At 39.2% G+C, this 25,311-nt stretch overlaps 1 long non-coding RNA gene across 1 annotated transcript in view; it reads left to right on the forward strand.

Annotated features, from left to right (window-relative positions):
- The first annotated feature begins 22,657 nt into the window (after window positions 1-22,657).
- Window positions 22,658-25,311, forward strand: part of LOC138594043 (uncharacterized) — a 58,059-nt gene continuing 55,405 nt past the window's right edge. Inside the window, exon 1 of the long non-coding RNA XR_011308348.1 lies at window positions 22,658-23,150. This is a non-coding gene — a long non-coding RNA (uncharacterized lncRNA). The remainder of the gene's footprint in view (window positions 23,151-25,311) is intronic.

Raw genomic sequence — 25,311 nt, forward strand, 5'->3', positions numbered from 1 at the left:
TTACAGAGTAGAAACAGTGGCAGTTCATTCACTCCATGATACTGATGGACAGACTTAATTAGTGGTTTCAACTGGTTTTCCAACCGCATCCAAATTTAAAGCCCACAGACCCAAATCGTGACCTGCAGTTGTTAGAGCGGAAAAACAGCTGACATGGTACGATCACCATCGGCCAAGGCCTTCTTACAATATATGAAATTATATTTCCATGTGTGCATATGCATTTATATGTTTAATGTACACATGTTTCTTTGCTTATAAGTCTGCTTCCTGTTTGTTTACAGGTGAGAATTGCCTGTGCAGTAATGCCTGGAAACAGCATCGCGAGTAAATTGAACATTTTCCTATGATTCATTTTAGATGTATTTATAAATGAAAGTGTGTTAAAATAAAGGTGTTTTTTTCCCATATTAAAGGTTCGTTATTTAATTGAAAACGTTTCTAATTAACTTTGTCTTTCATAGTTGAAGCAACAGTTAGAGGTTTATTTGATCACATTCACACGGCAGTAATTTTCCTCTGATGTCACAGATGGGGAGCTCAAATGCTGTTATACTGTCGTACTAATTCGTTCCAGGTTTGAAAGCATGTTAAACATTGGCAGTCTGACAAAAAGTTATTATTTCATCACTTTCTGATTGATCAGCAACTAAAAGGATATTACATAATGAAAATGAGGAGGGAGATTTTACTCTATATTAAGTTTAAATGATAACCTTATTAGCTAATGTTAGACATCAGTTAAGGTAAACTATCGCACACGTTCAGGATGGCTGGTGGCCTTCCCCCACAGAACTGCGAGTGTAGTGATAAAAAATTATCAGCTACAGCTCACCCTCTCGCACCAAAATATGTGCAAAAGACTAGCATGCTCGCTACGTTCCCCAAGCTAAATGATAACCTTATTAACTAATGTTAGACAACAGTTAAGGTAAGCTATCACACGCTTTCTAGCTAACGTTACTATTTGATGGTGTTACTTAGTAAAGGTCTAACTTTAATTTGAACGTAGGCTATTGTTTAATAGTTAGCCCATAGCTAGCATTAAACAACAGTTAATTTTGGCATTGAACCACTTCAAGGCTAACATTACTGTTAGCTAGTGATGATGCCTTTCTTGTCGTATTGAGCAAAACTATCAAACACGATGTTTGCTAGCAAGAGGCTGCATGCTAATGCCATTTTCTATGTTAGCTAATGGACTATCTTGTTTTAACTAGAAATATGGCCCAATTTTCACTATCCGTTGTGTTTTTAGTTGCTGATCAGTCAATGAGCACATAAAGATAAGGTGAACACAGCGTCTGACACAGGTCCAGCAGCACTCGGTCGGGTGTAGAGAAGAACATATCTGGCACCATCTTGGATTTTAAGCATTCACCTGCTAGTGGTTTGGGCCCAGTTGGAATATTGTTCTTCCAACTATTACATGTGAGCTAAAAATGTACATCAAGCATATATGCAACGATAATGAATATAATGTTTTTAATTATCAATCCAACATTTGCTTCGGTCCTTCATATTCTGCATGTATAACACAAAGTTTGTCAACTAGCCAAGTCTTTTTAGCTGTTTCCAGCTTTCTGAGTTGTTGTTCACGCTTTATGGGGCTGTCAGGTGAATATTCCCTGCAGGGAACTAATTTTTCTGATCAGTTGTGACGCCACCTGAATGCATGGTACATCTCAAACCGTGGGGCTATTTTCAACACATTAGAGGTAACAAATTCAATGAATGCTGCAACGGAATGCTACAGAAGAATGAATGCTTATAATACTGGAGAAAATAACCGAAATGTGCAGTTTATTAAATCTGTTAGCCATCCATGCGCCAAGACCAAGCGGCAACCTCCGGTGTAGAAAAATGAAGCCAATGTGGAAGTGCAAAAAACTGCATTTCCTCGAGTGGCCACTTGAGGCTCCAGAAAACAAGAAATAACATTACAGCAGGTGGGAAAATGCCATTTTTCTACAGCAGAAATAAACAAGTTTACAGCCTGGTACAAAAAACGGTTTTGTTGTAAATAGCTGATTTTATTGTTTACGATAACTGTAAGGGGGTGATTTCTTTTATAATACACCCGTTTTAATCATATTAAGCCTTAAATTATAGGGACTGGCTCATTTGATTGACAGGTGGATCCTGCTGGCTGTCTGCTAGACCTCAACACAGACACAGACACTGAGTTTAACTTCACCTGTTTGTGTTGTTGGAGACTTTTGGGGATTTTTTCACTCAAAGTTTGGACAAATAATCTCTCTGTGGGATTTATGGAACTTTCTGGCCCTGCAAGTCTCAGCTCCAGCTTTTCGGTGAGTTAAATGCTAGTGTTATTGTATATATATATATTTAGCACTAAGTAGCAGGTATACTGTGCTTGCTTTAGCTGCTTGTTAGCCTGTGCAGTGTTTATCAAACATTTATTTAATCATCAGCCAGTAAATAGGAGTCAGGAGTTGTTAACCGTTAGCTACGCTGAGGTGCATATAGCCTAGCTTCATAGCTGTAGCTGGTTGATTCATGCGGCCCGCCCATAGTCCTCAGCCATAGGCTTCCGCTCGTTCGTGCTCCGCCTCTTTGCCTGCCTCTGGATTAACCGGCTCTTGCATTTCCAATATGGCGACCCCCAGCAGTGACGCAATTCGGGCTTCAAAACGCTTCTTCAGAAACCAATGGGTGACGTCACTGAGACTACGTCCATCATTGATACAGTCAGTGGCCAAGACCTAAGACCTACACTTTTGCAATTTGCTCGTTTTGGTCAAAATTCATCCTAATTTCACAATGTCCTTTTTTATTTTAATTTCAGTGACTTATTTCCTCGTCCCAGTTTCAGTGTTTGTCCTACGCTTGCCTTTGATGTTAGATTTTAGTGTTACATTGCTAATATGTTGTCTGTAGTCTTTGTTGAGTGTTTTTAAATGTCTTCAGCTGTAACTGACAGCTTTGCCTCCCACGCTAAAAGTCCAGACAGGTATCATCATGATGAAGTCCTCCAACCTTCACGCCCCCCATCCTGCTGTGCGACTGCAGTGAGCTGTGCAGTGACAGTCAGTGAAGCACTTGGAGCCGATAGAAAATGGTGCATCGGTCCAACTTTGTAGCTTATAAATGTTACACAATCTTTCCTCTCCGTCTAAAGTTAACTCTCCTTTTGGTTGAGTCAGCATTTTGTGCATGCAGAAGAATTTGTTCTTCAGAAATGTGCAGAAAATAAAGTGTGCATTGGGAGCTCAGCGTTCTGCAGCTGCAGAGTCTGATTCAGAGAGTTCACTCTGCTCACAATCTGCAGCCGCTGCATGAATAGAAAGCAGCGAGGGCCTTCTCCACAGAACACATATTTAACATCTTTGTTCATGTGGGTCTTTAATCCCCCTTCAACTGAATATCAATTAACAAGCACCTCTTTATAGTCAGGTTTGAGAATAGCTGCGGGTAAATTGCGGCCTGTTCACTCAGCAGTTAATGGTCTTTCTGAGAGTCCTGCTCTTGTTGGTCGGTGTTTTATGTTCAGATAAAAGTTGTGCAGGAGAAAAATGCCATCTGGGCTCCGTTCCAGCGGCTGGTGCTTCACAGCAGCTAACCGCCGCACACCGGGATGTGATGAGAAACTTGGTGGGAGAGAGGGGCTGAGGTGAGGAGGAGGGGGTCTCTCAAGGTGCAAAATCCATGGAGACGCAGTCGGGCCAAACAAGACTTCCACAGCGGACAAACAAAAGGTGAGGTGGCTGCCTGACTGCCTCATTACTGAAGCCCAGCAGCCGCCACCAAACTGCTGAGATGTGCTTCTTTGGGCCGTCAGTGAGGGCAACACTAATCAACATCTCGCTGTAATGAGTGATGTCGGGCATTAATCTTTCCTCATGGGTTTTCTCAGCTGTGTTGTTGCTGTCGGCTCAGTTGCCAAGGAAATAAGCATCTCGCTGTAGGCAGCAGCAGACTGAGTGCACTTTAATATTTGAGTTAACACCAACCTCAGAACGAAGCATGTTTCTGTCTGTTTGTTTTACTTAAACACTTTTTTTCCACCTTGTTGAAACCTACAGGGCTGAAAAATGAAGCCATGAATATGAAAGTGCCAGAAAACTGCAGTTCCTTGAGTGGCCACTTGAGGCTGGCTCCAAAAGAGAGTAATCCTCCATAGAGCCCGAAGGTTAAAATGTTTACAGCAGAAATAAACATGTTTACAGCCTGGTGCATGAAAAGATTTTAGTCTCTCCAGCTCAAATTCACATTCATGATAAATTCGAAAGGGCTGAATATTTGTTCAACTCAACCATTAAAATGATATTAAAGCTTAGAGTCGTGCATAGTCAGTGGAGTGGTTGCTTAAGTGACAGGTGGATGCTGCTAGCTGTCTGCTAGCTGTCTCTTCAGCTAATTCTGTCACTAAATTTAACTGCGTTGCCATGTTTGTATTGTTAGAGCCCTTTGGAGAATTTTTCATACACATGTTGGACTAATAATATTTCTTGCAAACAGTCAAAGACTGTCCCCCAGTTTTTCCGCTAAGAGAAATTCTTGGAATGATCTATGTCATTTATGTTAGCACTAATTAGCATTTGTCTGCGGTCACCATTCGTAGCTTGTCAGCTTGTTGATGGTTTCTAATACTTTTATTTGCATTGCATTAGCGTCAGGATGGCTGGTTGCTTTCCCTCACAGAACTGCGAGTGTAGTGATGAAAAGACCGGTTATTCAAGGTAACCTGTTTTGTTTATCAGTTCCTGCTCACTCTCTTGCACCAAAATATGTGCAAAAGACGCTCGCTATGTTCCCTAAGCACTCATAGCATCTTCAGATAAGATAAAATAAACCTTTATTGATCCAACAACGGGGACATTTTCTGTTAAACAGCAGCAAAGAAACAACAAAGAACACATTTTAGGCCCAATCCCAATCTCCACACTCAGACTTTGAGGCACGTTCCCGGTAAGTGTGTGAGCGCTCAGTCTGTCTCACTGTTAAATCACCAAGTGTGTGAGGACTTCAATGCCAAATTGTGGACTTTCCATGAGTCTGCATGTCCGCAGACTTTCCTCTGGTGGTTACGCAGGGTTCATAGCGAACTTGGTGACGTATACAAATGTGATTGTCCAGCCCCCCACTAAATGTAAAGAAATGTTCATATTTTGAAGTTTGAACAAAAACGAGAACCTCAAATATGTTTATCTGTAAGTAACAACAGTTAAATATTCACAAATGACTAACATGAATGGCCTGTCTGACTTTTGATTGTTTGCTATCACTGTAATATAAGACACACAGATACATGCTGGAGGTCTGCGTTTTTTCTTTTTAGATTTAATAACGCATCCAGGCAGTGTGGGATGTCATGACAGTGTGTCCCATTCCCATTTTTATGCAGTTCTCACGCACTCACGCACTGCACGCCTGACGCCTTTAAAGTCTGTGAGGGTTCAGTGCTTGGACTTAAGGGTGGAGATTGGGATTGGGCCTTAGTCTGTTTACAAACCACTCCACCAAGCTACCAACACAGACTCTCATTCTGAGGGAAACATTTTGGTTAACTAGCTTATTCGCAAGCTAATCATTTAGTCATTCACTGAATTGCGTTGATAACTTGGCGTTTGCTGACCCCTCCCTCTTCTACAGCTCCACCCTCTGGTCTTAAGATGGTCACTTCCAGCTCAAAAAAAATCTAGTTGCCAATTGACAAACTGCAGAAGTGGAAGCTTAAAAGAGGCAGTCAACAAACCAATGAGTGACATCATGGTTACTACTTCTGTATTTGATACAGTCTATGATTGTCAGAGCTCAGCTTTCTTTAATCAGGTGACCCCTGGACGGAGGCTCCACTCACCTCGGCCTCTCGGTGTGTGTCACTCCCAATCTCTCTTCCCCACATTTCCTGTCTATCTTCACTGCCCTATCTTCACCTATCGAATAAAGGCAAAGGCCAAAAAAATTATATTTAAAATAAAAAAACACACCTCTCACATCCCCTCGTTCTATTTTTGTTCTCCGACATTCAGGGCTCTTAGAGTGTTGGCTGAAAAAGTGCCACCAGTCTCCTTCATGAAGACACCCTGGTGGCACTGTGTTCATGATCTGCATATAAAGGTGACATCACCTGATGGACACAAGGGATTATGGGATTGTTGGAACTATTGGTGCAATAACAAACAAGCAGAAATACGAGAGAGACAGCAGGGAACACTTTTCCCGCCAGCATAAAGAGGTCTGATTAAAAATAGCTCACACGTGAGGTGTTTAATGAGAGTGGGTGAGTGATTTACTGCTAAAAACAACAATTAGGCATCAATGTAAGTGGACATGAAACAGTCTGGGTGCTTTTGACTGGGAACAGAACCCCAATATACATTGATATCTTTAAAAACAGTACCTGTAAAGAATGGCATGAAGTGAAACTAACTGTGCACCTCCGGGTTCTGCAGGTAGCCCCGCCTGCAGGATTACGGTTAAAACGTGTTAAAATGATGGAGCCTTTGCACATTTTTCTTCGGACGTTTGGGGTTTTATACGTTCAATAAAATGCATTACTGCCTCTGGTTAATCCTTTTCAACAAGTTCTTAATTGGTGTTGATGAGGTAACTCCTAAGTGCTATTGAATACCTTTCTTTCAGAAGCAGCCAATAAGGAATGAAGTCATGAACACGGAGAGAGGGAAACAAACCTCTCAGACATCCAGCATTCAATTTCCTATTTAGGCAAAGTCACAATCAGCAGAAAGAGAGAGCTGGCCTCCAGTCAGTGAAGAAAAACGGTCTAATGCATTTAATATATGAAGAAACATTCACTGAAACCCAAGGCCATGAATCATTACCTTAAGCCCTTTCAGCCCTCAGCTCTCTTCTTTAATTTGCACCCCCCACCCCCTCCTCGTGGCCCAGATCACCGAGGAGCTCACTGCGAGCATTGTTCCTCCTGCCAGCTCACTTGGCATATCTCGTTTTATTTAGAGGCCTGCGGCTGTTTGGCAGGAGCAGGAGTAAGCGGTGTTAAAGGTATTTATGAGGCTGTCCTCAGAAAACCTTTCTTTATATCAACACTTTGACTAATGCATGTGACAGTGAACTTGGTGTTGGCTGCAGCAGTGAAGAAGTTGTCTGTATGACTGATGTTGGGTGTGATGGCAGCCAAGCCGACATGGATTCATTATCGCAGCTTTTAAACGACTGTTTTCACCAAAGACAATGTTTTGGAACCTAAGAACTGATCAGGCTGTTAACCATCAAAAAGGTTTCACTGAACTCAAAATACACATTTTTAAGATGGTTTGCATGTCTGTGCAGCAGGTTGTTAAACCAGGTCTCACATGGGAGCAGAACTAATGCTGCGTTCACATGGATTCAGGCAGACGGACAACACCTTTTTGGACGGCACGGGAAAAGCAAACAAACGGAAGGACAAAACGACGAAACATGCAAGACGAGATGTTGCTATGGTGATGTTGAATAAACTATATAATCAATACATTTATATCATGTCATCATTTTATGTATTTACTTTAATATTTGTAGCTATAAATGCAGCTTTCTCTTGATATTGTATTGCAAACATAAAATTATTGTTAGATTTCCCCCGAAACGTCATTCATTCATTCATTCCTAATATGGATAGTGAAAGGAGAGCTGCACTTGGTGAACCCTTTGTTTCTTCGTCTTTTCGTGTGATGTCTCTGTAAGATTTTGAACGTTGGTCATAAAATTCCGAGTGTTGAAAAGCTTCTTGTTGTCCAGATCGCCCATGATTTCTGGTCGTGTGAGGGAGGTACGTAACATCCGGTTGTAAATTCCGTTGCAAAAATGCAGGCGTAAGTCACAGAACAAGTGTCAGTACTAATGAAACCTGAAACCATGATGTTTTCCCAAATGTAAACCAAGAAGTGTTGGTGCACAAGCTAATATAAATAAACATTAACATAACCAGACTAACTAAGGTCATTGAGGGACAGTTTGCAACATTAACAAAGTGTTAACGATTATTGCACGTAGAAAAGTCATAAAATATGAATGTTAGTTGGAGGCTTTATAACTTGATTGCTTTATTTTGAAAGTCTAAGCAGACGTTTGCAAGTTTATTTTATTCTACTTTATTTTATTTTTGCTACCTTGATCATGGAATGAGAGTTGTACAGTCAGAATTAAATCTACGTTTTATATGATGCCTATTTCATCTGTGTATACCATCATAAACTCAGTACAGTGAGAGATGAGGTGACAAAACTCCAACGTGTAACGAAAGTGATTCCGTTTGCCTAAAGCCCAGTTAAAAGCATGCACACAAAATTTCACACAAACCACTCAAGTGGAGAACATCCCGCTGCTTCAGTCAGAGCTGTCTGCATGGTTGTCTTTAACACTTAGAAAACTGCTGTTGCTGCTAAAAACCTAATACTTAACATTCCCCATACTGTCTTCTGTCTACTTAAATGATGTCTCACTGGCAACCTTCAGAATGGAGCCATGAAAAAATCACAGGATAAAGAAAAACACCAGAATACTCAGTAGCCTTGAGGTGAAAATGAATCTGATGCTCTAACCTTGAAAAATTGTTTGGAAGACATTCAGGAAGCCGGGATATCTGATGACCCTGTAGTCAGAAAGTCCTGCAGGATTATAAAAGGAATTTGTTAGAAGAATTTCCGCTTCATTTTGGAACCGACACTAAAATAATAATCTTTCTTATGTGCTTCAGCCTCCTAATCTTATTTAATCGGACTGTTACCGATAGGAGTTGCATACTGTTAACTACATATATGTACAAAAATAATTTCAGTAAATTAAAATAAAATCTCGTCCTATATCCAAAAGGACCTATACTTTCTTATAAATCTATAAAGTGTTACATTTATTTAATTCTACACCATTATACATCTGAAAATCCTATATGCTTTTATTTAATTTATTGCTTTTTAATTCAATTTTGATTGACTTTACATCCATTTAATTTCTAGATAAAGCATTTTTAAAGATATATATGTGTGTGTGCGTGTGTGTGTGTGTGTGTGTGTGTGGATTATTAACTTTATATCTTAAAGAAATTGTTACAAAAAACATCATCCGGAAAAAAAAAAAAGATTTTAAAATCCATCTTGACACCTGGTGAGAGGTCATGAGGAGACACACAGAGATACAGTGCATAGCCTACTGTTTATCATATCACCATAAGAAATAAATGTGATATTAATTACATCACAGTAAGGCATATCAAATCTATTTTGTCCATTCTAGTTATGAAAGTAGAGCTTTAAAACTTCAATGGCTAAAAAGTCCACTTTACTAGCACCAAAACATAACCAGAATTATCACAGCACACTTTACAAAAACAGCAGGTCTAGACTGTACTCTGTTTTTATATTATTTAGAGAGAGACCCACATGAATCCACCATGAGCAGCACTTAATATTTTTATTGTCTACAATTTATTCAAAACAGTGCAGACAATAAAAGACAGTAGGCCAGTAATTCTCGAGAATGTCTCTGACGTTTATATCGGTCTACAATGTCTGAATAAAAGCTACTTTTAGCATTTGGTTTTCAAAAATGTCCCATAATCCATTGCGTTCACCTGCAGTTACAACTAGTGGTATCCACCCAGCCGGTGGTATCTCGTTCCTCTAGGCTCTCTGCTCTGACCGGGCATGACCTTCTGACTGATACATGTTACAACTTGTCAAGACGTTTCAGCGTCTCTTTTCAACATTTTCGTGCTCGTGTTTGTGGTCAACTTATATTTGGTTTCCGTTTTTAAAACAATGAATTTAATTTACATTTATTTAAGGAGTTATCATAATACTATTTTTTGTTAACTGATGTCATAGGCTAATTAATTAACGGATAAGAACGGTTATTGTCGTGCTTAGTTGGCTTGTTATTCTGGTAAATTAATACTTCATTTTCCTCTAATTTGGTTAAAACTGTATATAATGATGAGACATTTTGTTTAAAAGAGGCTGTTGAGGTGCAAACTACTTAAACCGCTATAAGAATTTGACGCACACATTGTTAACGTCTTTTAACGGCAAAATTGCTGCCTCAGCCAACAACGTTTGGGTCCTTTTTGTACCTCATTTCGTGCTGACATCCCACTGAAACAGCAGGACAAGCAGGGGGTGAGTAAAGTCAAGTGGCCATTGTCAAATAAACCTAATTTTCATAAGAGGGCTTAGAGTCAGCCATACTTCATTTATCTGTCATCCACTGTTTATTTAGAGCCTTTCAGTGGATTTCTCCTCACAGTAAGAAGTATTTTCGATTAAGACTAATCAAACAGAAGACATGTAGGAGCTCCTCTATCCTGCTTGTCTTAAAAAATGTTCAGTAATAACCTCCATCCCTCTAAAGTCTAGAGCAGCCATCGACTTATAAAATTTATTGGAAGACAAAATGGAGAATTGGATTGACTCCTTGGTGTACTAAAACTTCAAGTAATGTTTTCATTTGTTTAATCATATCCAGTGTACCAACTACAGAGTTTTTCAAACAGTAACTGGTTCTTTTAATAAGGCTGATGTGTATTATTATTAAGATAAATTCCCTTGTGATTTGCCATTACCCGAGCACTAAATCATTCTTTGAAGGCTGGTTTCTGACTGATGGATGTTGACACAAAACCAAAGCTTACATTCGCCACACTTTCCCATGAATAATGTGTTGTTGGGTTTTTTTAGGTTTCTTTTTTTTGGAACTGTGTACAGGTTAGGCTTTTTAGCAATAAACTCAATTGAGTTAGACATTTTGCCAGCGTGTGTTTTATATTTTGTCGGAATTTGGGATTACATTAACTTTTTCATTTGATCATTTAGTTCAAACTACTTTTTAAAAGTATTTATAGTAAATCAAACAAATTCCTCCTTTTGTTTTGACCATGTGTGAAGAGAGCAAAACTTAAGACTGAAGAAAATCCTGTTCTGTACTTTGCTGGTGACCTTTATTTTGTCACTCATAGAGACAAACTTACCTTAAATTGCGAGGAATGCTGGTTGAATTTGACTGTTGTAATTTTGTTTCCCTTAGTGAAATCTAATATGTTAACACATCAACATTTCTAAGATTGTTGCACACTGTGAGATGAGATTATCAAAATGCTGAATTGGAAATAGGCAAGGTAACTGCTGACCTAATGAATTCACTAAACTGAGGAGCTAGAAATCAAGATAAAGATGTGCACTATTTATTTGTTTTTTCTTTTTCAGTCTGTGAAGGGGAAGCAAGACAGAGTGTGATACTGGGGTATTGGTAAGTGAAGTTTATCTCTGCAGTATCATGATAGCTAATTCATTATTAATCCCATTGAAGCTCCTGTGAGATGTTTTTAGCTGGTTATGGAACAGGCTGAAATTAGTGATGCCTCTGTATGAGCTACAAAAGCAAACCAGACCAACAGTCAGAAGATTGACTAATTCTATATAATCATATTAATGCCAGTTATATCTTCCACTGGGTTGGTTTCAGATGAAACAGATAGGCCTACAACACCCAGACCAGAAGTGTCTTTTTAAAGGATATACACTGATGTCACTTTCCCATTGAAACACGCCCCCTCAGTCAGACTGAGTGGCAAAACATCCTGCAACATGGCTGCCTTCAGTAGGGGAGACGACGAAAAACGTGACTAAAACAGATGAATATCTGCTTAGATCAAGAGCAGTTGGACTCAAAAGAGTCCCTATATTGTACTAAAGACACAGTGGTGTGTGGACATTAATATGTGGTGTGTTTCCTGACATTTATATGCAACTGATTTCAAAGTCGTAGTAGAAGTACACAAAGCAAAGACTGAAGGCATAAGAAAGCTTTGACGCTTGGTCGTACTTCAAGGCAGGATTTGTTGGTGAATTTAAAGTTAGTTTATTTTCCTGTCTGTACAGGAAATAGACATGATTTCATCATTACTTTTAACATCTGACACATGTATCTGGAGGGGATTACAAAAGCCGAGTAGTGTGATTCAGTCATCTATAAGATGCTAATGATAAACTAAATTTCCATATAATTTTTAGAAACTTTAAGTTATTTGGCTAAATAAATGCTTGTTTTGTGGCGTACCCCCTTATAAGGAACACTAAGTTTGTCTTTGATCGCTAACACTGTCTAAACACCGCCACTTCAGTTTGTAGAACACAAGGCTCATCATCAGGTGGTTTTTAATGAATGCTAACAAAGAATACACAGAATATAAATGAAAGATACTGGCTATTTAAATGACTAGTAGTCAGAACATTATAACTTAAGGTGTGATTTTACCAATTACCAATGTTAAAATCCATATATGACACAAAATGGTAAACTCAGATCCACGTTTCAGTGCCTGGATTCCAGCTGTTCCTCTGAACGACTGCACGGATTGCAATGATTTGCTTCTCTTTCTGTAGCTTTCTGTCGTCTGTTAAAAGATAGCTCCCACTTCTTGTTCAATCTGTTCAATCACACGACAGCTCTTTCCCATTTTTAGAAGTCTTTAATGTGTTTTCGTACGTGCTTTCTGCAAATCAGTGGGTGTAACCGCAGTGACTCTGCCTACCATGACATCATGTGCACAGCCTCGATATACATTTTATGGAAAAGATTCACAGTGAGTGATACGTTTGACAGTTAAAAGACAGCATGTTGAGGTTATTGTCAGAAAACACTACTTACACGTGCAGTAGCTTTAACAAGCAGGTTCTTTACTTTTGGTTTCTATTAGTATTTTTTAATCTAATTCATTTTATTTTTATTTTATTCTATGTGATCCAGAACATAATCATATGGTATATAGCCCAAACAGAACATACAGTAATCACAAAATGATAGCACACTGCATGGCTGGAGTACAACAAATCTTTCTCAGGAAGCACACCTAGTTTACTAATAACTGTTGGCCTGTATGATTGTTATAACTAAATCATGTAATAAATACTTTGGAAAATACCTTTCTCTGCCGACAAGGGCAAATGCGTTGCAACGGCCAAACAATTTCCATAAAAAGAAATGGACTGCAAATTCAGAAAGGATGTTAAAATTAAAAAACACATGCAAAAGTCCAAAACGAGTGCTGCAAATGAAAAAAACGTGCTGCAGAAAGCCAAAACAAATGCGTTAACATCAAACCCGCTGCACATACAGAAACGATGCAAAGTCAAAAACACATTCAAAAGAAAAACGCTGCAAATCCAGTCCGCACAACAGAAGTGCTCCAGGCCTGTAGGGGGCGCTCAGTGTCACAGGTTTATTATTGGCAGGATCAATAGGGCGGGACGAGGCAGTGGAGTTATTACTTATCAGACTTTGTAATGTTAGACGCCGCTGGAGAGGAGTGTGTCTGTTCATGTACCACTGGCTGCTGTGCAAAAACACTACTTTATAACACGAGCAAAGAAATGATGATGGTTATTATTACAAAGGATGCAGACTTGCTGATCTTCTCCCAGTGACCGTAGGAATTAAACATTTCCAGTTTAAGCATTTGCTTTAACTCCACTTAAATATCTCGAGATGTCATACTCTGAGCTCACCTTGCCATTTTGCACGAACTGATCCTTTAGCCTCTGTTTAACAGTTTCAACCTGATAATGTTGATAGACTGTTGTGTGAGCCAGAGGTGAGTCAGACCACATTCATCCAGTATCTGCTAAACCTGCAAGACCCATGGTCACAACCTGTATTATAAAGGCTGAGCAAATAGTTATACATTATCTGAGGTGAGTGTCTTACCTCCTATCAGCCTCCTCCAGGACACAATCATTCTCTGTAGGTAGGAGAAAGAGCCTCTGGGCATACTTCAGACACACAGCCAGTGATGTGGTTATGCCTTTATAGGTTTATGAAATATCACCTTAAAAAGTCACAACAAGGAAAATGCAGTAACTTAGTTTTTAACAGCGACACAGAGTGGGTTACTTCCTGCGCCTCATGGACTGTATTATTACAGGTTTCCATTTGATCTTATAAGGATGTACTGAAGGATGTTGAGTAGTTTTTTCACCTGCCAAAAGAATGAAAGGTTTTACGTACAACCATAGCTTAGACTTCAGTGTCACACAAACTCAGTCAGTGTGATGATAAAATCTCCTGATCATATGCCCTCAGACCTTCAGAACATTTCTTATAGTTATATATCCCCTGTGTGTATAGTAAGTGTGTGTTTATGAGTGTTTACACACTTCTCTGACTGCTTATAGGTGTAGCCTTCCTGTGAATGTAGTAGGAAACAGAATTTTCCAATGGTTTGAAGGTCTGTAATCGCCGTGAAATCAAAAAGTGGAGGCGTCACACATTTAGACTCACATAATCAGAAGCTGTGAGACCTTTCCTGTCCCTTTTAGCACAGGAAATATTTTCTACATAAAAATTCACTGATAAAGAAATAAATATCTGCTCCTCTTTTTCCACACAAAAATGTTATAATATACTGAATCCCAATAAGGTCAGATGAACAACAGGCAGAGACATCAAGCATGATTGCAATGTATCTGAAATTTCCTTTTGCTACCAATTTAAGATGAAATATATTTTTTTTTATCTAAAACAGTTAGAAGCATGTTAACAGGAAGCTATTTATGACTTTTTTGTATTAGATGTGGCTGATCAGTAAGGGAAAATACACATTTCTAAAAAAGTGTTTCTGTTTGTTACCTGTGGAGGGCAGCAGCAGGCTTGAGATGCATCAAGGCTGCATGTAGTGTTTAAAGAAGAATAAGAATAGGAAGAAGAACAACAGCATCACAGCCAATCAGTGTGGACCAAAGCTGAAAACCTCTCTGCACAATACTGCACCCAAAGCTGAACCCTTACTGAGCAGACCCTTCAAAGTCATGTTCCATCTTATTCTGACTCAACAGTACAGCCTGAGATTTAACACATGCCTGCAGTATAAGAACACCTTGAGGTGAAACTTTGGAGGTGGGGTATTTTTGTTAACAACTCCCATCATGGTTAAGCTCATAAAACGTTTGTGTTACCTCTACAAAGCTTTTTTTTTTTACAATTATTGTATTGAAACCAATGCTGCATATTGTATGCATTGTAAGACATCGTATACTTTATCTCACTGAGGCTGCAAAGAAGGATCCATACAGTACAAGACAATGTTGGCTACTTCTTTATCATAGTGTTAAAATGTTGGAATATTAGATTTTAAAGGCCCCTGAATGTCTAATCTGTAAACAAATGGCTGGATTCAAGTAATCACATTTATTATTTCCAGGAGACTCTGGACAGCAATCGTGCTCTCTAGTAGAAAGTATCATAGGATCTGTAACCACTGATGTTTGATTTTTGAGTTTGAAAACTATCAATCATGAATATTTTTTCTTTACATAAATACTGAAAATACAGTAAAACTTTGATACTGATCTCTTGAAAAATATATTTACAGTTAAAAATATGACCAGCTCTCTGTTGGACAAACTATGTGACAGTGACACATCAAATGATTTGTTAATTATCTACCAAAATTTACACTGATACGAGATACCACCTGTAAGCTAATTTAAATTATCATTATATAGGCTATATTATATCGGCATGGCCAATTTATCAAACTAGCTCCAGTATGATCACATTTTCCCTTAGGTCTGATGAATTGTGTGTGATTAAATTGTTTTTATTTCCCCAAAAACTCTTAAACGAGCTATTTACCCCTGGAAAAAGCCACTGTCAGTCAAAGCTGGTGTTCTCTGTAATTGGTAGAAGCAATAATATTTTAAATTGGCGCCATAGCTGTGGAGAAAGTTGTACAAACGTGGTGGTTTCACTCATTCTACATTCCTACAACACCCAGCGTGCATTGCGCCCCTCCCTCTGAAAGGACGGGAGTGAAATACTACCGTTTTCACTGCAAGCAATGGCTCAGAGCGGGACAGAATCCAAAATACTTTTTGGATTTTGAACGAGACATGACATCAGAGGCGGCGTCCTAGATTGAGGAAGTGTAGTTTAGCAAGCTCCCTGGCCTCCGCCAGACGACGCGCTTTATGTCGTCTGGCGGAGGTTTTCCAGGGCCCATTGGAGAAGTGGATAGCGTCCTCCAAAGGCACAGAGTGAAATTGCAGACCACTGTTGCGTACCTATAACTTTAAACATATTAACACCTGAGCTTTGTTGCTATGACATGTACAAATTCCATCATATTATATTTCTATATGTTTTTATAATATGAACTGAGGCTGTTTGCAACTGGTCCAACCAGGACCTATGCTTTAAACGACAATCTTGGTACCCCTCTAGCATCAATTTTGCAATTCAGTCCCTGAAGTCATGTAAGCCATGATAAATAAGCAATGTGTGGTTAGACTTTCAAAATAAAACCTTTTGAGAAACATTTCAAGCGTGCAAAAACAATGAACTCAAGTTTACTCGTTTCTGGGAAACGGATGCAGTATGGTGATGTTTTGGCATCAAAATGATTTAATTATGTGAAAACAACTGTGAGAAACTTTAATTTTGTTTTGATTTTGGCGTCCCCTCTGGACAAAGCAGTACGTCTTATCTCTTTGCTGATCTCGTCCTTCATGTGCTTGCACAGTAATCTCCGACAAAACACTTCTGTTTCCCTTTAGCTGGATAATTTACTACTCACTGCAGACTTCAGCAGGAAGATTTAAATAACGGCTCTTTTGGTCTGTTTGCGGTAAATCCCTTCGTCAGACCCAGTCAGTAGTAGCAAACTTTATCTAACCATATAAAGTCTGGGTCTGAGTCTGTTTCATAACCAGTTAAAAACTCAGTAGGTTTAAGGGAAAATATCATTTTTTGGGTTTAATTACATACTCACATACGTACAAAGTTATTTCTAACCTCTGTCCTCTGGATGAAAGTTTGTTCGACATATCTAATGGCCCTTACCTGCACTCTAAGCAGACTTTCACACTCTTCATAGCATGTCAACTGACCTCTTTTGCAAATCAAAACAATAAGCTAGAAGACAGTGTGCAGAAATGAACCTAGGGTGGAACCTGCAGCTTCATATACTGAAGCTTTGGGCCGCTGTCAAAGCTGCTGTATTTGGTCAGTATGGTCATTTTATTTTGTTTTAAGCAGGACAGATGATTTACTTATGTTGTTTGCTACCGTGTTGTGAAATGTTTACGTGGTCAAAAGTCTGGAACTAAACACTGAAGGTAAGTTTATTATTCTTAGTCTGTTTGTGCTTCATATTCAAAGGAGCGAGTAACTTTTCCTTTACAATAAGATATTTTTTCCTGTTCAGATACATTCCAGATTTCCACAATGTGAACTGTAACGAGCAAATGTATTTCAAAAGATGTTTCCATCTATATTAAACGTTCCAAAACCTTTTACCAACAAAGAATGGAGAGCTTTGTTCTCCTTTAATGTAAGTATGAGAATCTGACCATTCATTCAGTGTCTATGGTTCATGGCTGTCAGTTTGGGTTTTTGGTGAATAGAACCGGCTGTCAGCAGGACAATACTGGAAAAACTTGTGCTTTTGTGAATAAAATAATCCAGAGAAAGCAGCTAAAGTCAAGACAGAAGGAGGCCCGAGATTGAACCCTGAGGCATTCCACTCTCACTTGTAGCAGCTGTTGGTACAAACATGGTTTCTAATTGAATTTTTAAAAGCTAGTTTTGGAGATTCACCTAACTGAACATGTGATCCATAATGTCCCTATTTAATTTAGTTGGTTATAATGCATTACTACTGTCAGATATCAATGATTTGCCAAGAATGGACATTTAACGCAGGTGTTTCTGTAAAAAAAAAAGTAGTTTTTCGTGCACATTTTGGGTTCAACATAGTAGCAACCCCATCAACAATTTTGAATATTTATCAGTAGCTGTTCTCACAGATTATGATTAAAGGTGTGATTTGTTCATGTAACACTAATTCACTAGTTTACCTTAATGCTCTTTTGTCATAGACTTAAACTATGGGATAAGTCATCAAGGTTTAGACAAACAGAGACTCTCTATCTGTTCTTGAAAAAGAAAGTATTCCCTTAAATGTATTACAACTTCTGCAGTCTGTAATTAATACACAATATAAATCAGGGAACTACTATAAATAGACATTGCAAAGAATCAAGAGTGGTAGCCTGAACATCTACCTTGTAATTAGATTTTTAAAAATTATACTTACTGGCATAGCTCTTAAAGTGGTAATCTCGAAGATCTCAGTTTTGTTCTCTTTGGCGGCACCTGTAGTGATAAACGGTAATTGCGGGAGCACACTTCCCAGATATCCAGACAGTGCTGCATGTGTGACGTCCATGCTTGGCTCCGGTTGTAACTCTTGATTTTCCTCGTTGGCGGTCGCTTTCCTTTTCAGGCTGTTTGCTTCATCTGAGCGTCGAGTTTGTTTCTTGTTCTTTGGATTTTCTCTTCTTGTTGAAGTTGTATCTGTAGTCATTGTTTTTTTCTTTGTTTGTTCAGCCATAGTAGATTACTGTTTACTCGCAGCACTTGCAGAGAGCGGAAAAGCAGCCGCTAAGCTCTGCCTACCCTCTCTGGCAGACCAACCACTGCTGGCTGATGGAAAACACGTCACTAACTGGGCGCCGCTTGTGTTTTTTTCCACAGAAGTCGCCACAGACAACTGGTCCATAATACTGCAAATGCAAAGGCTTTCATCAGTGGGCCATAGGCTCAATCACCATTGTGGTACCTCATTCGGCGATAGAAAATGACTTAACAGACATTTATTTAAATGAAAATCTTAAATATTATCATTCAAAAATTAAAGCATTTATTGTAACAAGCTCTGAATCAACAAAAGTATCACCAGTATTACACATTTTAAAAACAGCTGAGTAACTTTAATTTATGTCGATTTTGGTATTCCCTGTGGACAAAGTGGCACATCTTATCTCTTTGCTGCTCCTGTCCTGTATGTCCTCTTTCTGCTCCTGCTTTCTTTTAACTAATGTTTCACTTGCTGTGAAACTCTTTCAGTCCACATGCTGTAAAATACAGCTTCATAATCCAGTGTGATGACAGGCATCAAAAACAGGTGATGGTGTCGTTTGCTTTTGTAGAGAGGTATCAGTAGAAATTGATTCTGTTTCATAACTAGTGAAATACTCCTCACAGTACCTTTTAATATTCAATTTAAAGTTTTTTTCTATCTTCCTTCAACCAAAACAACATCTGACTGACTGCGTTATGCAAGCTGAATTAAAAATGCAAATATATGGGAATTAGGTGTTATGCAAGCATTTGAGAGTCCAATTGGGTAAGGTTTCTCCTTTTCTGTTGGGTCTGTAACCTCATTATACCTCACTTTGTGATATAAGCACAGATGGGTCCTGGAAGTGGATGCATAATGTATATTTTTCCTTTCCTGTCAGGGTGCTGCTGTCAGGACTGGCCTGGTAGCTGCAGCAGCAATATGAATTTGCAGTTGGTGAGTCTGTTTTTTACTATAATATTATTTAGCTGTATAAGAGAGGGTGTTTTTTTATACATGATATTTGTTGTTACAGAATGCATTAAGTATTTCAGTAATTCAAACTTGCAAAAGAAAATTACCTAATTGACAAAGACATTCAAAGACTATTTGTTCTTAATTTGACTTAGTCGATACATCCGAGCGTCCTGTTTTAAGCTCAGTTTAAGTGTTAGTAAACATATCTTTGCTCCAAGGTGTGTACTGGGTACTGTGTGTGTGAAAGAAAGAGTGAGAGACAGACGGAGGGAGAGAGGGCAGGAGGGACCCGTATTAGCTGGGACACTTGAATGAATTCGAAGAATAGGTTTTTACAAGCAGAACAGCCACAATATACTGGGCCCTGACTGGCAGACTGTACCAGCTTCTCCGATTCAAATGACGCAAACCTGCCTGATTGGAGGGATTTAAAATCTTTTTTTGGCAGAGCGTCCAAACAGATCCAAGTCTGGTTGTGTTTGTTTTACTGCCACCAATCTGAAATCTGACAAAAAAAACAAAACATGAAAGACTGTTGGAAAGCGCTGTAACCTCAGGTCTAGTTGTGTCTGACAGTTTGAATTCCTAAATGAGACCCTGTTAAAATATTTCTTTTAAAGCATCTTGCATGCAGAAAGGGTTTTCAATGTGTTGTCAGCTATGCCATAAGTAGGGCTGATTAACTTAACTAAAACTATAATGATTTTTTTCTATACTGATCAATATTTAATATCCTGATAATTACAGACACCAGACAGTGGATTAGTTAAACTCAAGAACAAAGTCTGTTATCTAACACCTGTGCTAAAGTTGTCTATTAAATATTATTATGCTATATTGTCTTTTTTTAAATGAAGACAATTTAAAACAGTAAAATTATATAGATTAAGTTAATTCTCATTGAAATAAAAAAATCTGTGTTTCTCTGAAGCTCTTCAACACACATAGGATGTCTGAGGGGCTTCATGCAGAGCTGCCTCTAACATTAGCTCAGTGAACTAGGAGCTTAACTTGTGTTTGGGTGATGATTCGTTCAGTGTTCATTGTTCACAACAGGGATGCGCAATATTATCGGCACGTTATCGATATCTGCAGATTATGGCTTGAAAATGACATATTGGCATTGGCAGATTTGTAATTTTTCCACCGATAAAACAACGCTTTAATTATGCCTAACTGCTCAATGATTCCCTAAAAAAGCTTGACGTAACGCTACAACATTAACTCGAGTGTGCGCGCTCTACTTGCACCACGCCTCTTTCGTCAAGCTTGAAGAAGGGTGCAAGATGTCTGTAGTATGGCAGTTTTTTAGCCTATTAGTCTCATTAATTCAACACTGAGAAAAAGAGTACACTATTTCTCTATTATTTCAGTTGGCTTTAATCGTGGATCACTACAATAAGAGTAAGCATGATATTTTTCCGCTACAGGGGTGACTTGATGTTCTCTACAATTTGTTGGAAAATATATATGTGGCTTATGTATCGGCAATCAGCAAAAAGGGTTGGAAAATATCGACATATCGGATATCAGCAAAAAATTCAATATCGTGCATCCCTAGTTCTAAGATTTAAACCGGAGTTGAATTATCTGCAAAGTACAACGGAGTGTTAGGGCCACATTAAAGAAAAAACATTAAGGTTTCGAAAATAAAGTCATAATTTTAGTAGAAAAAAGTCATAATATTACGAGAATAAAGTCGTTACTCTCTAGCCTAAATGTTATAAATATCAGAAGAGCAGCAGCCGCCTGCACTAAAATGAGGAACGTATGAAGTATTGAACATCTTGTGAAGTTTTGCTTATAAATGATTGCACAGGAGGCTTAACACAACTTTAGCCTGAGCTGTATTTATTGTATTTATGTATTCTTTATTGAACGAAATACGAAAATATTTAATCTTTCGGAACACCAGCACCACTTTGTCAGAACTTTCAGGACTCTGAAAAGTGAAAATGAAAATGACTCGTGGTCTTAGTCATTTTAGCGCAGGCAACTGGCTGCTCTTCTGATGTTACCCTTCAAAATAAGATACAGGATAACCTTCACCTTCTTTTCTCGTAAAATTATTCTTTTTCTTTAATGTGGCCCTAACACTGCGGCATAGCAAAGGTTCTTCAAAACAAATGGAACCAGTGATTAAAACAGTAAAAAACACTGAATAAAGCAGTTTTATTTAAAAATCACTGTCTCTCTAACACTCTTCACCAGACATTGGATGTCCATCGAGGGGGCTGCTCGCCGAGCTGCCACCAACATCTATATACTTGACACCTTCACCTTCTTTTGTCTCATCTTTTGAGGATAATCAGTGTTCACGTTCACCTTTGCTAACATGTCCTTTGGTTTTACTCTTTTTTAATCTTCTACACAAAATAAACCACCTACTCTCACTCAAACAATGCTTTGCAGTGTGAAGTTGGCGTGCGCTCCTGCATGCACAGACGATAATCTGCACATGTACTAGCTAGCTAATTTCCCTATTTCTGTTGTGTGATAGACAGTTAGATCTATCCACATTCAGTAAAAATGTACAATGTTTTTAATTATTATTATTAAATTTATTGTTTTCCCCTCTCAAGATGGTTTATCTCCCAGCCCTTGTCTTAGAAACAGCAGGGTTCGGTAATGTTAGCACTTTATTCAGTTGACAAGAAATAATGAAAATAACAAAAAACCTCAGACTAAATTAATTAGATAATTCAAAGAATAAGGGTCAGTAATGTAATAATCTTTCCACATACAAAACAGCTTCATACAATTACTGTTACAGAGTGAAGGCAGCTATTGTGGCATGTTACAGTGATACACATTCACTGCCACTCTCTGCAGCCGTGTATATGTCCGACAGCATTATCTCTGTCAAGTGGCTGTCCGGGCTCGGTTATGTGATCTGGTGAGGGAAAGCTGGCCCCTCAAATTTAAGCATACACAGACACAACTAAAGCTACCCTGCCCCTCCTGCGTACACACACACACACACCAGACACACACACAGATACACACTGCGGCTGACCCGGAGGTCAAGGTGCAGAGACTCTGAGCGTTGTCTAACTGGGCCTCTTGAAACTCTTGCCTTGCATTCCAGCGCCCGGAGGAGGGGGTTGTTGCAGCCAGGCTTATTACAGAGAGAGAGAGAGAGAAAGAGTGATAGAGAGTGAGAGAAAAGAGAGAGGGAGGGAGGGAGAAGTGGGGCCAGAAAGAAGCTGGAAGGTATACACTCTTTTCCTTTGCTTCCTCGAAGCTCCGGCTTGTTCCCTCCCACTCGGCCGGCAGAGTTCCTACGACGCAGCAAAGGAAACGCTGAAAACTTGAACCTGCTATTCTCCAGCTGCCTCGGCCCTAAGTAGTTCACTTGTTTTCTTTCCTGTTGTTCCCTCTCTCCCTCTCTCTCTCTCCCTATCTCTTTCTGCCTCCCTCACCCTCTCTCTCCCTGTTTGTCTCTCTCTCTCTTTCTCTGGGCTGTGTGTAAGAGGATCACTTTGTTTCCGTTGCCTTTTTCCGCGGTGCTGCAGACACACATGGAGAAGGAGAGGACTGGATTTGGGGGAGATACTGACGGGGGCGCACAGCTGCAACAGTCCCCTCCATCTCCACACTAGGACTAATACCCCCCTCTATCTCTCTCTCTCTCTCTCTCTCCCTCCGTGTGTTATTGACTCTCCCTCTGTCGCACTCTCTCTGCCTCTCGGAGGGGTGGGGGGTGCCATATGGGAGCTCAGAAAAATGGAAGTGGATCGGAGATAGACAAGAGAGGAATCTGTCATTCTTGGGCTCGGATGTCGGGATCTCTGTGGTGAGTGCGTCTCTCTTTCTCGATTTGCACTTTTTGGAAGTTCTGTACTCTCAAAGAGTCTTCTCAAGCCTGAATTCTCAGCAGCGTGTTTGATTCAACGTTACTTCTGATTCACAGTTACCTATTTGGAGTTTTTCTTGTTGTTTCAGCTTAGAATAAAAAGCCTAATTTCCCCCTCCTTCCTTTCACTGAGTCCAAGCTCATGTGTTCTTGTTTTATTTCCTTTTTTGAGCAGCTTTGTGCACTTGAGTTTGTACCGGTTTGCTTGGTTTTGAGGGTCAAGGTAGAGCGAGTAGAGATGGAGCGGAGGCCGACTGGGGGAAGGGAATTCGGAGGGGTCAAAGAGAAAGGCACTTGGCCGAGGCAGCACAATGGCTCTGAAAACTTTTTTCAGTCTGACATAGTCGCTGCGAAACATGTGCCTGCCTCCAAACCTGTAAACTGCTGCAAGTTTCAGCTGGATTGTTAGAGGTTTTTATCGTGGAGGCATTTTATTTAACTGATGAAATTGATCAGTTGCTTCGTAGTTTCACTCTTTCAATGGCTTGTGATTTTAAAGTCTGGGTTCTGAGACATTGAGCATCGACTTTCGACACACCCTGACCATCTTCGAAAACATTTACGCTTTATTTTTGCTATATTATTTATTTTAAACTAATTTATTTTACAAAAATTAAACCATAGTGGCTTGAAATGACACTCAAATATTCTTTTCTAACTTATTTTTGATGAAGAAATCAGACTGAAGCTTAAACTTTCAAGTTCACAGTGTTTCCTGTTGACAAAGCCATGCTATAGATCTCACAATGCCTCATAAATTCAGATTATGTGGATAGTACAAAAGGGCTTCATGTGGCTGAATATTTTCAGTTGGTTTAACCATGTAGAATTTTTTTCAGAGGTCATGTTTCTGGCAGTGCAAACTAATGCATCACTCCAGGCTCACTGACTAACTGCATTATGTGCTAAATGTAAGGAGTAGCCTCTGAGCAGTACACGTGCATATTAAAGCTACAGTTTTACACATTGATATGTTTTGTAGAAGTAGAAGTTGGCAATTTGTAGAAGTAACATTCCCCACTAATTGTTTATGATCAGATAATTAATAATACAGAATTAATAATATTAGCCAACACCCCTTTGTGTCTTGAACTTGGTTTGTACATACACATTATTTTCAGAGATAAAACGTGGCGCCATGTTTAAGTCTAATCCCCCAACAAACATGTCTTTTACTGAAACTTACAGAAATCTTAAACATTAAATATAATTTTCCTTAATCCATGTACACTTGTTTAAACAGACAGACATTCTCTGAGGGGCAAAAGTTCTTTACAACTTCTCTGTATTAATTCTGAGACTCTGAAACTCTGTGGACTCTTCACTTATTTGCAATCTAAAAGAAGTAGTGTGCGTACGTCTGGGAAAAGAGCTGGGCTGAGTGAGAGAGTGAACTCTTTTCAGAGTCTATTGAAGTGCAGAGCTGTGATTTATGTGCCTCACCTTGATGGTTCATTGGCAGTTTGGGGTTTTTGACCTCACTCCCTCGTCTCTTTGAAGAAATCAGAAGCCGTCTCTCTGACTGACTCGTTCTGTGCCTCCCTCGCTCCCTCTGTTCATTAACCATCCTAGGAACACGGGAATGAAGAGTTTGACCGGCACCTGTGAAAGGTGGAGTTAAAGAAGGATTTTTAAGGCATTAAAAAATGTTGAATTTAGTTTTATCTGTACATATAAATTTTTATATAATATCTGTTTAACATACAGTATGCGAGAAGCTCCAGTCAGTGGTACTACTCTTTTATTAACACACAAACTGTCTGCTGCAGGATCTAGTTCTCTATTTTGGGCATGTGGGTCACAGTATAATGAAGCTGCACTGCACAACTTCTCTGTGAGAACTCGTTACTGTCAGAAACTTTTATTCTCGGTTGAGATGGCTGCTGCTTCAGTCTCAACCGGAACAAAATATAAACATGCAAATTGCCTGCTCAGAATGGAGAAGGAGAAAAGGAATTGTGGGCTACTTTCACATTTATCAGGAGCCTTTTTTGAATATCAGATCTTTTCTGTCTCCGGCACAGCACTTGAACAAATGTCAAGATTTAAAATGAACTCGGAACATTTTTGTGTTTTCTGCCATCCCGAAGCTTTCTTTGCT

The sequence above is a fragment of the Semicossyphus pulcher genome, unplaced genomic scaffold, assembly GCF_022749685.1.
Source record: "Semicossyphus pulcher isolate SPU_LCO1_2020_fin unplaced genomic scaffold, fSemPul1.0.p SCAF_10, whole genome shotgun sequence".
Lineage (NCBI taxonomy): Eukaryota > Metazoa > Chordata > Actinopteri > Labriformes > Labridae > Semicossyphus > Semicossyphus pulcher.